Source organism: Schistocerca gregaria, chromosome 7, assembly GCF_023897955.1.
Source record: "Schistocerca gregaria isolate iqSchGreg1 chromosome 7, iqSchGreg1.2, whole genome shotgun sequence".
Classification (NCBI taxonomy): Eukaryota; Metazoa; Arthropoda; class Insecta; order Orthoptera; family Acrididae; genus Schistocerca; species Schistocerca gregaria.
Window position 1 is genome coordinate 408851647 of NC_064926.1, and position 12684 is coordinate 408864330.

Sequence of the window (12684 nt, forward strand, 5' to 3'; positions counted from 1 at the left end):
GCGTGGATTACAGCTAAGAATTTTGAATTCCAGTGGCAGCTTACTGAAAATGAATGCAGCATTATACTGCAGACCTTTTTGCGCAAGAGTTACGGAAGTCCGATCCAAATGTAGGTTTGATTTCCGCCGAGTATTAACCAAGTGAAAGCTGCTTACTCTTTGGAATAAACTAATATTGGTAACAGGAAACGACAATGAGGAATATACACATTGAGAGGCCAATGTAAAAATACCCAGACTCGTGAACAGAAGTCGACAAGAGGTTCATGAACTCACACTACTTATCGCCCGAACGGCCCATTTCTGAGCCCAAAATATCGTTGTAGAATGGGAAGAGTTACCCCAAAATATAATACCATACGACATAAGCGAATGGAAATGAGCAAAGTGGACTAATGTTGGTGTCGAAGTATCACTCACTTCTAATACCGTTCGAATAGTAAAAATGGTAAAAATGGCAGTATTAAGTCTTTGAACAAGATCCTGAAATTGGGCTTTCCACGACAGGTTACTATCTATCTAAATACCTAGACATTTGAGCTGTTCAGTTTCATATGCCCATTCTGTGAAATTAAAACGTCAGGTTTTCTTGAACTGTTGTTACAAACTGTAAAAACTGAGTGTTACTGTGATTTAATGTTAGTTTATTTTCTACAAGCCATGAACTAAGATCATGTACTGCACTATTTGAAACAGAGCCAATGTTGCACACAACATCCTTTACTACCAAGCTAGTGTCATCAGCAAACAGCAATATTTTAGAGTTACCCATAATAGTAGAAGGCATATCTTTTATATAAATAAGGAACAGGAGTGGCCCCAACACTGATCCCTGGGGCAACACACACTTGACAGTACCCCACTCAGATCCCACATCACAGCCGTTATCAACACTGTGATTAATGACCTTTTCTGCCTGTTGCTATAGTAAGAGGTGAACCAATTGAGAGCTACTCCCAGTGTTCCGTAATGGTCCAACTTCAGGAGCAACATTTTGTGATCAACACATTACAATGCCTTAGTTAAATCAAAAAATACGCAAACGTTCGAAAAGTTTTCTTTAGCACATCCAGTACCTCACAGAGAAAAGAGTTGTTAAACGACTTCTAAAGACGAATTGTACATTTGTTAGCAAATCGTGTGATATAAAATGATCAATTATCCTTACATACACAGGTTTTTCCATAACTTTATCAAAGACTGATGAGATAGAAATAGGTCTAAAATTATCTACGTCATCCCTTTCTCCCTTTTTACTGAGTACTTTAATCGTTCAGGAAACTGACCATTCCTAAAGGAAAAATTACAAATGTGGCTAAATACAGGGCTAACATCTGCAGCACAGTACTTTAATGTTGTGCTAGACACTCCAACATAACCATGAGAGTCCTTAGTCTTCAGTGATTTAATTGTTGACTCAATCTCCCTCTTGTCCGTATCACAGAGGAGTATTTCAGACATCAATCTTGGAAAGGCACTTGCTAAGAAAGTTATATTATTTCCTGTAGAAAGTAAATTTTTATTTAATTCATCAGTAATGTTCAGAAAATGATTGTTAAATACTTTTTAAAAAATGGTTCAAATGTCTCTGAGCACTATGGGACTTCACATCTGAGGTCATCAGTCCCCCATAACTTAGAACTACTTAAACCTAACTAACCTAATGACATCACACACGTCCATGCCCGAGGCAGGATTCGAACCTGCGACCGTAGCGGTCGCGCGGTTGCAGACTGAAGCGCCTAGAATCACTCGGCCACTCTGGCCGGCGTTAAATACTTTACACATGTCTGATTTATCAGTAACAGAAATATTTTTACTGCGAACTGCATATCACTATGCAATATAATCTGTGCTCTCAGTCCTATGTTCTGTTTACAGTTTACCACTGTCAAAATAAATAAATAAAAACAGAAAGGTGTATATGTCAGTGATAGCTATGAGAATGGATGACAGCGTGAGGACTGCGACGACGTGCGCAGTTGGTGTGGGGCGTAAAGTGGGGCCTGTGATGAGCACGTCGTGAACACGTAACGTTAGCGACAGCCCCGGACGGTGCACAAGTACCGCCCAATCACTCCCTCCCCCCCCCCCCCCCCCCTCCACAACAATCCATATCCTAAGCTCCGTCCATGGTCGGCCGCATGTTCCAACATCAAAGATGATCGTATCACAGATATGCCAGTCATAACAAGGGAGAAAATCAGTAGGTAGTACGAAATACAGTTTTTCCGGTACCATTGTGAAAAGAATTAGAAACATGTTCATTGAATAGGCGATTTGAAAAAGCGTCAATAAGAATAAAAAATAAAAATGATATCCACACTGTCTTTTTTATTTCATGAGCTTTCGTCTGCACTGTATTAAATAATCTGACATTTGTTAACTGCAGTGTTCGCAAATTTCGGTCACCTCACGTAGTGTAAGAAATTCTGTTGTGAAATGTTAATTGATAGTATCGCCAAGGATGCTGTCCATTACCTCGATTGTCTGAAGTGAATGTTGTGCATAAACAAGGAAAAGTCGATGTCTTGGTTTGTTTCCGACTAAAGAATATAAGAGTGGCATAATGTAGAAATGCGTAATGCAAGCAGTCAGATATTTATACAGTGACATTATTCATTAATATTTGCCTGTGTAATGGGTGAATTTTTACCTGTGAGCACTTATGGGTGCTTGCTTATAGCAAACACGAGATTAGTTTGAGTTCTTCAGTGTTTGAGAGCCTTAGAGCTGGCTATTGTTAAACAAATGTATATAATTTCGTCAGTGTCATTCCAACACATCGTACTGTAATGTCTGTTAGATATCAGTTTTGACAGCAGTTGGCCACGACAGTCAAGATTAGGAACAACCGCGGTAAAACAAAAAACGACGAACAAAAACACGACAGCGACGAGGACTACCAAAGATCATATTGATGGGCTCTTGGTCGGTGTGGCGGGGGGTAGGTGTGGAGGGGGGTAAATGGGCGGGGCTTGTGCAAATGTGCGGGGCTGTCGTTAACGTTTCGTGGCGTGAACGCGACCGCGCCGGTAACCAGCAGAGGCGGCGGCGACCCACCTCGAGCGAGTCGATGTCGCCGATGGCGAAGTAGACGGCGAGCCAGGCGGCGGCGCTGGGCACGGCGGCGGCGGCGAGCAGGCGGCGGCGGCCCAGGCCGGCGGCCAGCAGCCCGGCGGGCAGCGCCCCCAGCAGCGCGCCGGCGGCGGGCAGCGCGCCCACCCACGCCAGCGAGGGCTCCGACAGGCCGCGCAGCCGCAGCGCCGGCGCCGCGTTGCTCGTCCAGCCGCCCACCAGGCCGGCCGTCGCCCCGCCCAGCGTGGCTGCCCCAACCCAAACACGATACGCTACACATCGCTACTCTCAGCCTTCACAGATTTACCTGTAAAACGCAGCACTGCTTGTAGATATTTAAGCATTCTTCTAGGTGAGAAAAGAAACCTTCTATAACATGTAAAATCTCTTACTCAAAATGCTTCAAATGGCTCTGAGCACTATGGGACATGACATCTGAGGTCACCAGTGCGCTAGAGTTGGAACTAGATAAATCTAACTAATCTTAGGACATCAGACACGTCCATGCCCAGAGCAGGATTCGAACCTGCGAGCTCAGCAGCAGCGCTAATCCGGACTGAAGCGCCTAGAACGGCTCGGCCACAAGGCAGGAAATTTTTTACTAAAAGTGGCTAAGGCTATGCATCAGACTGCCTATTCTGCCACTGTTGTTGTTGTCTTCAGGTTCAAATGGCTCTGAGCACTATGGGACTTAACATCTATGGTCATCAGTCCCCTAGAACTTAGAACTACTTAAACCTAACTAACCTAAGGAAATCACACAACACCCAGTCTGTTGTCTTCAGTCCTGATACTGGTTTGATGCAGCTCTCCATGCTACTCTATCCTGTGAAAGCTTCTTCATCTCCCAGTACCTACTGCAGCCTACATCCTTCTGAACCTGCTTAGTGTATTCATCTCTTGGTCTCCCTCTACGATTTTTACCCTCCACGCTGCCCTCCAGTGCTAAATTGGTGATTCCCTGATGCCTACGCAGAGACAGACACGAGATTACTTTGAATTCTTAAGTGTTGAGAGCTGTAGAGCTGCCTATTGCTAAATATGTGTACATAATTTCGTCAGTGTCATTCCAACACATGTTATCGTACTGTAATGTCTGTTAGATATCAGTTTTGACAGCAGTTGGTCACGACAGTGTCCTACCAACCGAACCCTTCTTCTAGTCAAGTTGTGCCACAAACTCCTCTTGCCATTTCCTTTCAATACCTCCTCATTAGTTATCTCATCTACCCATCTAATCTTCAGCATTCTTCTGTAGCACCACATTTCGAAAGTTTCTATTCTCTTCTTGTCCAAACTGTTTATCGTCCATGTTTCACTTCCATACACGGCTACACTCCATTCAAATACTTTCAGAAACGACTTCCTGACACTTAAATCAATACTCGATGTTAACAAATTTCTCTTCTTCAGAAACGCTTCCCTTGCCATTGCCATTGTACATTTTATATCCTCTCTACTTCGACCATCATCAGTTATTTTGCTCCCCAAATAGCAAAACTCCTTTAGTACTTTAAATGTCTCATTTCCTAATCTAATTCCCTCAGCATCATCAGACTTCATTCGACTACATTCCATTATCCTCGATTTGCTTTTGGTGATGTTCATCTTATATTCTCCCTTCAAGACACCATCCATTCCGTTCAACTGCTCTTTCATGTCTTTTGCTGTCTCTGACAGAATTACAATGTCATCGGCGAACCTTAAAGCTTTTACTCCTTCTCCATGGATTTTAATACCTACTCCGAATTTTTCTTTTGTTTCCTTAAAAAATTGTTCAAATGGCTCTGAGCACTATGGGACTTCACATCTCAGTTCATCAGTCCCCTAGACTTACAAGGGTACCTCCCCATAGCAACCCCCACCCCCCTCAGATTTTGTTACATGTTGCCACAGTGGATACACCTTGAAAAACTGAACACAGATCAATCGAGAAAACAGGAAGAAGTTATGAGGAATTATGAAAAAATAAGCAAACTATACAAACTGAACAGTCTATGTGCAACATATGCAACATCAAGGACAGTGTGAGCACAGAAGCGCCGTGGTCCCGTGGTTAGCGTGACCAGCTGCGAAACGGGAGGTCCTTGGTTCTTGTCTTCACTCGAGTGAAAGGTTTACGTTCTTTATTTTCGCAAAATTATGATTTGTCCGTTCGTTCATTGACGTCTCTGTTCAGTAATAAGTTTTTCGCAAAGTTATGATCTATGCCTCCGTTCATTGGCGTCTCAGTTAACTGTGACAAGTGTAGTGTGTGTGTTTTGCGACCGCACCGCAAAACAGTGCGATTAGTAGACGAAAGGACGTGTCTCTCCAATGGGAACCGAAAACATTTCATCGCAAGGTCATAGGTCAACCGATTTCAGATTACGCTGATACAATAGCTGCCTACTTAGCAATCATATACAACCGCTCGCAACCGATAGATCTGTACCTGCAGATTGCAAAATTGCGCAGGTAGCATCAGTGTTTAAGAAGGGTAGTAGGAGTAATCCATCGAACTACAGACCTATATCAATGACGTCGGATTGCAGTAGGGTTTTGGAGCATATCCTGTGTTAAAACATTATGAATCATCTCGAAGGGAACGATCTATTGATACGTAATCAGCATGGTTTCAGAAAATATCGTTCTTGTGCAACACAGCCAGCTCTTTATTCGCACAAAGTAATGGCCCCTATCGACAGGGAATCTCAGGTTGATTTCGTATTTCTGGATTTCGTGAAAGGTTTTGACACCGTTCCTCAAAAGCGACTTCTAATCAAGCTGCGGGCCTATGGGGTATCGTCTCAGTTGTGTGACTGGATTCATGATTTCCTGTCAGGAAGGTCGCAGTTCGTAGTAATAGACAGCAAATCATCGAGTAAAACTGAAGTGATATCAGGTGTTCCGCAGGGAAGCGTCCTGGGACCTCTGATCTATATAAATGCCCTGGGTGACAATTTGAGCAGTTCTCTTAGGTTGTTCGCAGATGATGCTGTAATTTACCATCTAGTAAGGTCATCCGAAGACCAGTATCAGTTGCTAAGCGATTTAGAAAACATTGCTGTATGGTGTGGCAGGTGGCAGTTGACCCTAAATAACGAAAAGTGTGAGGTGATCCACATGAGTTTCAAAAGAAATCCGTGGGAATTCGATTACTCGATAAATAGTACAATTCTCAAGACGGTCAATGCAACTAAGTACCTGGGTGTTAAAATCACGAACAACTTCAGTTGGAAAGACCACATATATAATATTGTGGGAAAGGCGAGCCAAAGGTTGCGTCTCATTGGCAGGACACTTAGAAGAGGCAACAAGTTCCCTAAAGAGACAGCTTACACTACACTCGTTCGTCCTCTGTTAGAATATTTCTGCGAGGTGTGGGACCCTTATCAGGTGGGATTGACGGAGGACATCGAAAGGGTGCAAAAAACGGCAGCTCGTTTTGTATTATCACGTAATAGGGGAGAGAGTGTGGCAGATATGATACGCGATTTGGGATGGATGTCATTAAAGCAAATACGTTCTTCGTCGCGGCGAGATCTATTTACGAAATTTCAGTGACCAACCTTCTCTTCCGAATGCGAAAATATTTTGTTGAGCCCAACCTACATAGCTAGGAATGATCATCAAAATAAAGTAAGAGAAATCAGAGCTCGAACAGAAAGGTTTAGGTGTTCGTTTTTCTTGCGAGCTGTTCGGGAGTGGAATGGTAGAGAGATAGTATGATTGTGGTTCGATGAACCCTCTGCCAAGCACTTAAATGTGAGTTGCAGAGTAGACATGTAGATGTAGATGTAGACGTAGATGTAGAAGTAGATTCCTCCAAGGAAAACACGTCAGATATATTCTATACGACACTGGTAACGGCATGTGCGTTACATGACAGGAATATGTTTTGATGTTTGTTTAGGTGTAACGTCCCTATACTACAGCGCAGTTACCTCGCATCGGACGGACAGACGGACAGATAATAATTGCCTGAAAATAAATAACTGAACTCTTCACACGAGGGAAAATTTGAAGCAAGGACCTCTCGCTAAGCAGCTGCTCACGCTAACCACGGGACCACGGCGCTCCTCAGCTCACACATTACTTGATGTTGCCTATCTAGCGTATGGACTACTCAGTTTGTATATTTTGCTTATCTTTTTCATAATTCCTCACAACATTTTCCTTTTTTCTCGATTGATCTGTGTTCAGTTTTTCAAGGCCTATCCACTGTGCCAACTTATAACTAATTCTGCCGGGGGTGCGATGGGGAGGTTCCCTTGTTAGAACTACATAAACCTAACTAACCTAAGGACATCACACACATCCATGCCCGAGGCAGGATTCGAACTTGCGACAGTAGCAGCAGCGCGGTTCCGGACTGAAGCGCTTGGAACCGCTCGCCCATAGCTGTCAGCAATCTGTTACTCGGAAGCGACTAAGGTTATGCATCAGACTGCCTATTCTACCACTACTGACTATAAATTACCGTTGCGTGTTGTACAGCCACTAGAAGCATTGCAAGGTGGGTTCACAATACATCCCAAAGCATTAGGAACAGAGTGAAACAGAGCGACATTGCTCCTACTCGAGGTATGGTGGAACTATCATAAGATCACGGTCCACATCTCAAACATTTTCATCGAGTGGGATGTAGTAACACAGCAAACTGTGAATGTGGACAGGAAGGTCCCGCTGGTCATGCTGTTTTCAGTTGCCCTCTTTTACATGTAGACAGAGATTGCAGACGAACTGACGGCGATCTGCAAACAATTGTATGTGACCAAAACTAGTGAAAAACTGTTAATATGATTGCTCAAAGAATAACTGAAAGGCAAGTGCTTCACTTTCAGTCTATAAGACCAAGTGGACGCTCTGAGTATCAATATAACGTCAACAGATCATAAGAAGCTTTTGCATCACTATAGACAATGATAGGAACATGCAAATTTCATTAGGAGAAAGATTTTTTTTCAAAAAACAGAAGAAAGAAGGAAAGAAAGAATGCTGTGGCCATCTACATAGGTTAGCATAGACTTGAGGATCGCCGAGGCATGCCCATATCAGTGTGGGGAATGTAGAGTCGTATACAAGCAATGGGTTTAGAAGTACATATAGTTGTAGTTATTTGGCAAACCTCCAAATATTCCGAGGCTGTCTGTAAGATGTCTAGTAATATAAGCTCGGATTTATTAAATTGAAACTTGAGTTATTTCCTTTCAGTTTATGTTTTTCTAATAGACTCTTGTTTTAAATTTTCTGTTTAATTTCTACATTAATATTACCAATCGTTGCTGTTAACGCACATTATTACTACACTCCTGGTAATTGAAATAAGAACACCGTGAATTCATTGTCCCAGGAAGGGGAAACTTTATTGACACATTCCTGGGGTCAGATACATCACATGATCACACTGACAGAACCACTGGCACATAGACACAGGCAACACAGCATGCACAATGTCGGCACTAGTACAGTGTATATCCACCTTTCGCAGCAATGCAGGCTGCTATTCTCCCGTGGAGACGATCGTAGAGATGCTGGATGTAGTCCTGTGGAACGGCTTGCCATGCCACTTCCACCTGGCGCCTCAGTTGGACCAGCGTTTGTGCTGGACGTGCCTACCGCATGAGACGACGCTTCATCCAGTCCCAAACATGCTCAATGGGGGACAGATCCGGAGATCTAGCTGACCAGGGTAGTTGACTTACACCTTCTAGAGCACGTTGGGTGGCACGGGATACATGCGGACGTGATTGTCCAGTTGGAACAGCAAGTTCCCTTGCCGGTCTAGGAATGGTAGAACGATGGGTGTACCGTACACTATTCAGTGTCCCCTCGACGATCACCAGAGGTGTACGGCCAGTGTAGGAGATCGCTCCCCACACCATGATGCCGGGTGTTGGCCCTGTGTGCTTCGGTCGTATGAGTCCTGATTTTGGCGCTCACGTGCACGGCGCCAAACACGCATACGACCATCATTGGCATCAAGGCAGAAGCGACTCTCATCGCTGAAGACGACACGTCTCCATTCGTCCCTCCATTCACGCCTGTCGCGACACCACTGGAGGCGGGCTGCACGATGTTGGGGCGTGAGCGGAAGACGGCCTAACGGTGTGCGGGACCGTAGCCCAGCTTCATGGAGACGGTTGCGAATGGTCCTCGCCGATACCCCAGGAGCAACAGTGTCCCTAATTTGCTGGGAAGTGGCGGTGCGGTCCCCTACGGCACTGCGTAGGATCCTACGGTCTTGGCGTGCATCCGTGCGTCGCTGCGGTCCGGTCCCAGGTCGACGGGCACGTGCACCTTCCGCCGACCACTGGCGACAACATCGATGTACTATGGAGACCTCACACCCCACGTGTTGAGCAATTCGGCGGTACGTCCACCCGGCCTCCCGCATGCCCACTATACGCCTTCGCTCAAAGTCCGTCAACTGCACATATGGTTCACGTCCACGCTGTCGGGGCATGCTACCAGTGTTAAAGACTGCGATGGAGATCCGTATGCCACGGCAAACTGGCTGACACTGACAGCGGCGGTGCACAAATGCTACAAAGCTAGCGCCATTCGACGGCCAACACCGCGGTTCCTGGTGTGTCCGCTGTGCCGTGCATGTGATCATTGCTTGTACAGCCCTCTCGCAGTGTCCGGAGTAAGCATGGTGGGTCTGACACACCGGTGTCAATGTGTTCTTTTTTCCATTTCCAGGAGTGTATATACATAATGTAAACCTTTGTATATCACCATGATTATTGAATATGTACTACCAGTTTAGAGTTTCTAGATAATAGTTCAAAAATTCGTGGCAATAAATTAAGACTGTATTGAAATTCAACTACACATCGCACAACCTTCATCTTTCTGTAAGAAAACCTGTTGGTGTTGCGGGTCCGTGACGCGGTAAGGAAAGCACTTTTTACGGCGTTATATATATATAATTTGGAGGTGGGGAGGAGGGAAAGATAAGGTATTACTGACGTTAGCTGCATCAGGACATTATGTTGAATCAGGGGTGACGAGTGAAAAAGTGTAGCACACCGGGGTTCTAACCTGGCTCCTCGTGCGAACTTGGCAGATGCGGTAACCACTGCGCCATCCGGGACATAGTGCTACCACAATGGCACAGAATATCTTGGCACCCTGATCCACATTCCCTCACAGCGCCACCTATCTGCCGTCCCTATCGATTTCCTTCATGCTCGCTACTCTGAGATACCCGCAGGAGGTCGCACGTACTTGAGCATCCGCACTGAAGAAGGTTGATCCATTGCCCATCTAGGTGAATCAGTTACATAAAGAACAGACACCACCCTTTCATATAAAATTAAAGAAATGACAGGGCTGGTACAGTAGGTCATAACAAGCACCTCTCACATAGCAAGCCATGTCCGCATCCCTTAGCGCTCGCCGCAACAGGTCATTTAACCCTTTCGCTCTCATGATCGTATGTATAAGTCCTGCTTAGCTATTCCCCATCTGCTGTGGAAGCGTATACGCCCGCCACTTGGGTTCTTTTACACTGCTATGGACGTCTGTATACAGGGTGTTCCAGAAGTGGTGGTCAATATTGAGGGATATGACAGGAATGATCATTCAAAACAGGAACGTCAAGTAAACAAGCGCTCTAGAACGCATACCTTAAGAGCTATGAGTATTTCTTGATCTCCGATACTCCGGAACAAGTCTCTTCTACTGCAAACTCTTTGCTTTCCCATATTTTGCGAAGTGATGGTATGGACCAAAACAAGAAAAGTGTCCAGGAAATATGTGCTCTAAAATGCATACCTTAAAGTTTATGAGCACTTGTTCACAAGAAGAGTTGTGTTTCAAAGTAGCGAAGATGACCAAGTGCTCGTAGCTCTTAAGGTTTACATTTTAGAGCACATGTTTACTCGACTTTTTCTGTTTTGCTCCATACTACCAGTTCCCAAAATATGGAAAGCAAAGAACTTGCAGTGGAAGACATTTGTTTCACACAATCGAAGATCAACAATTGCTTATAGCTCTTAAGGTATGAGTTTTAGAGCCCATGTTTATTGACATTTTTGTTTCGAATGATCAATCCTATCATATCCCTGAATATTGACCATCACTTCAGAAGCACCCTGTATGGCCTGAGCTGCCGACCTCTCATTGGTGCGGACGAGTCGCTTCCATATTACGATGAATCAAAAGTTTCGAGTATTTACCACACACTATATGTGTCTCACCGCGTGCTATGATTTGTAAGGAACCTAACTGCAATATCTTGAATCGTTCATGATACCGTCCATTGGATATAAAACGCAGATGCCCTAGGATGAAATGAAATGTCATTCTGCTCTCAGTTTTAAATAAAATTTCCATATCTTATCTAAATTTAATTGGCTGTAGTGTATCAGTTAAAGTCAACAATACGCATAGTTTACGCAACGCATTTCTACCGCTGCAAACACTTTAAATTTACAGGCAATGTTTTACTTAATTTAATGCAGTGACGTAAGTATAACGAAGAACGAAAAGAAATTCAGTGATCGAGTAAAGATATCAGATTGCAACAAGTGCGAATATCAGTTTCTTACTCGTTATAGTATTTTTAATTTTTCAATTTTTTTAACGCGATAGTAGGTATTTCGTATTGATTGGAACGCCGTCTTTCAGCTCAGGCACCAAAATCTGAAGAGGAGTACCGTCATAAGAAGAGCCACCCTCAGAACGAAATGCAGAGAGCACGTCTGTAGCAGTAACAAGGTTAAAAGCGCCGCGCGCCGCTGGGTAGGTAAGCATACCGTACAACCTGTTATCTGTGTCGAATTGGCAGCAGCTATACCGGGCGGAGCAACACCATGGAGTTTCGCCTGGCATTTTCTTGGACGCGAACGCATCGTGTTTGCCAGTGCAAATGTCTGTTTGATACGAAACGGTATAGAGAGCGGCATCTGTGTACAGTGGATAATTCGATTTGCTCATCAACAAGTGGGAACACTCTTGAGCTTGGTTTTATGTTGAGAGGAGGGAAATGGCGCGCTTTCCGTCAGAGGAAGTGGTAGAAATACACTGTGCTTACGAGGTGGCAGATTGAAATACTCTCTCTCCTCGACTGTTGTACTTTTAGCAGTTTCTGAATCGTCGAGTGTCAGATCCATGCATGTCCACCACCATCCCAAAGAGAGGCAGGTGCACTAGAGGTGACTTATTGGCTAACAAGGTATCGCAATGGCCCATGAGCACTTACGGCCTACATCGAAGTCCGATGCATTCGTTTTGCGATGCCCGTGTTAAGGTCGGACAGACATGGTTGTCCACGCACAGCGCATACACCATAGTTTGAAGAGAAGGCGTTAGAACTCGGCTGGAGTGGCCGAGCGGTTCTACGCACTTCAGACTGGAACCAGGCGACCGGTACGGTCGCAGGTTCGAATCCTGCCTCGGGCATGGATGTGTGTGATGTCCTTAGGTTAGTTAGGTTTAAGTAGTTCTAAGTTCTAGGGGACTGATGACCTCAGCAGTTGAGTCCCATAGTGCTCAGAGCCATTTTGAGAAGTAATGCAAAACACACCCTCAGCAAACTCACGGCAAGCGAGGGCACAGTCTGGCATGTGTTCACTAAAGATAATTTGCTCCCTTACCGCCTTCAGAAAATTTAAG

The 12684-nt window shown here is 44.7% G+C and overlaps 1 protein-coding gene and 1 long non-coding RNA gene across 3 annotated transcripts in view; both read right to left on the reverse strand.

Annotated features, from left to right (window-relative positions):
* LOC126281998 (facilitated trehalose transporter Tret1-2 homolog) overlaps positions 1-3207 on the reverse strand; it is a 49559-nt gene extending 46352 nt beyond the window's left edge. Inside the window, exon 1 of the mRNA XM_049981387.1 lies at positions 3064-3207. The gene's annotated coding sequence lies outside the window, so the exon portion shown is untranslated. The remainder of the gene's footprint in view (positions 1-3063) is intronic.
* Positions 3208-3244: 37 nt separating this feature from the next.
* LOC126281999 (uncharacterized) overlaps positions 3245-12684 on the reverse strand; it is a 150539-nt gene continuing 141099 nt past the window's right edge. The window contains exon 4 of one of the 2 annotated variants that reach the window (XR_007551316.1): positions 3245-3326. This is a non-coding gene — a long non-coding RNA (uncharacterized LOC126281999). Of the gene's footprint in view, positions 3386-12684 lie in introns of both variants that reach the window. The other variant, XR_007551317.1, reaches the window with a different exon arrangement.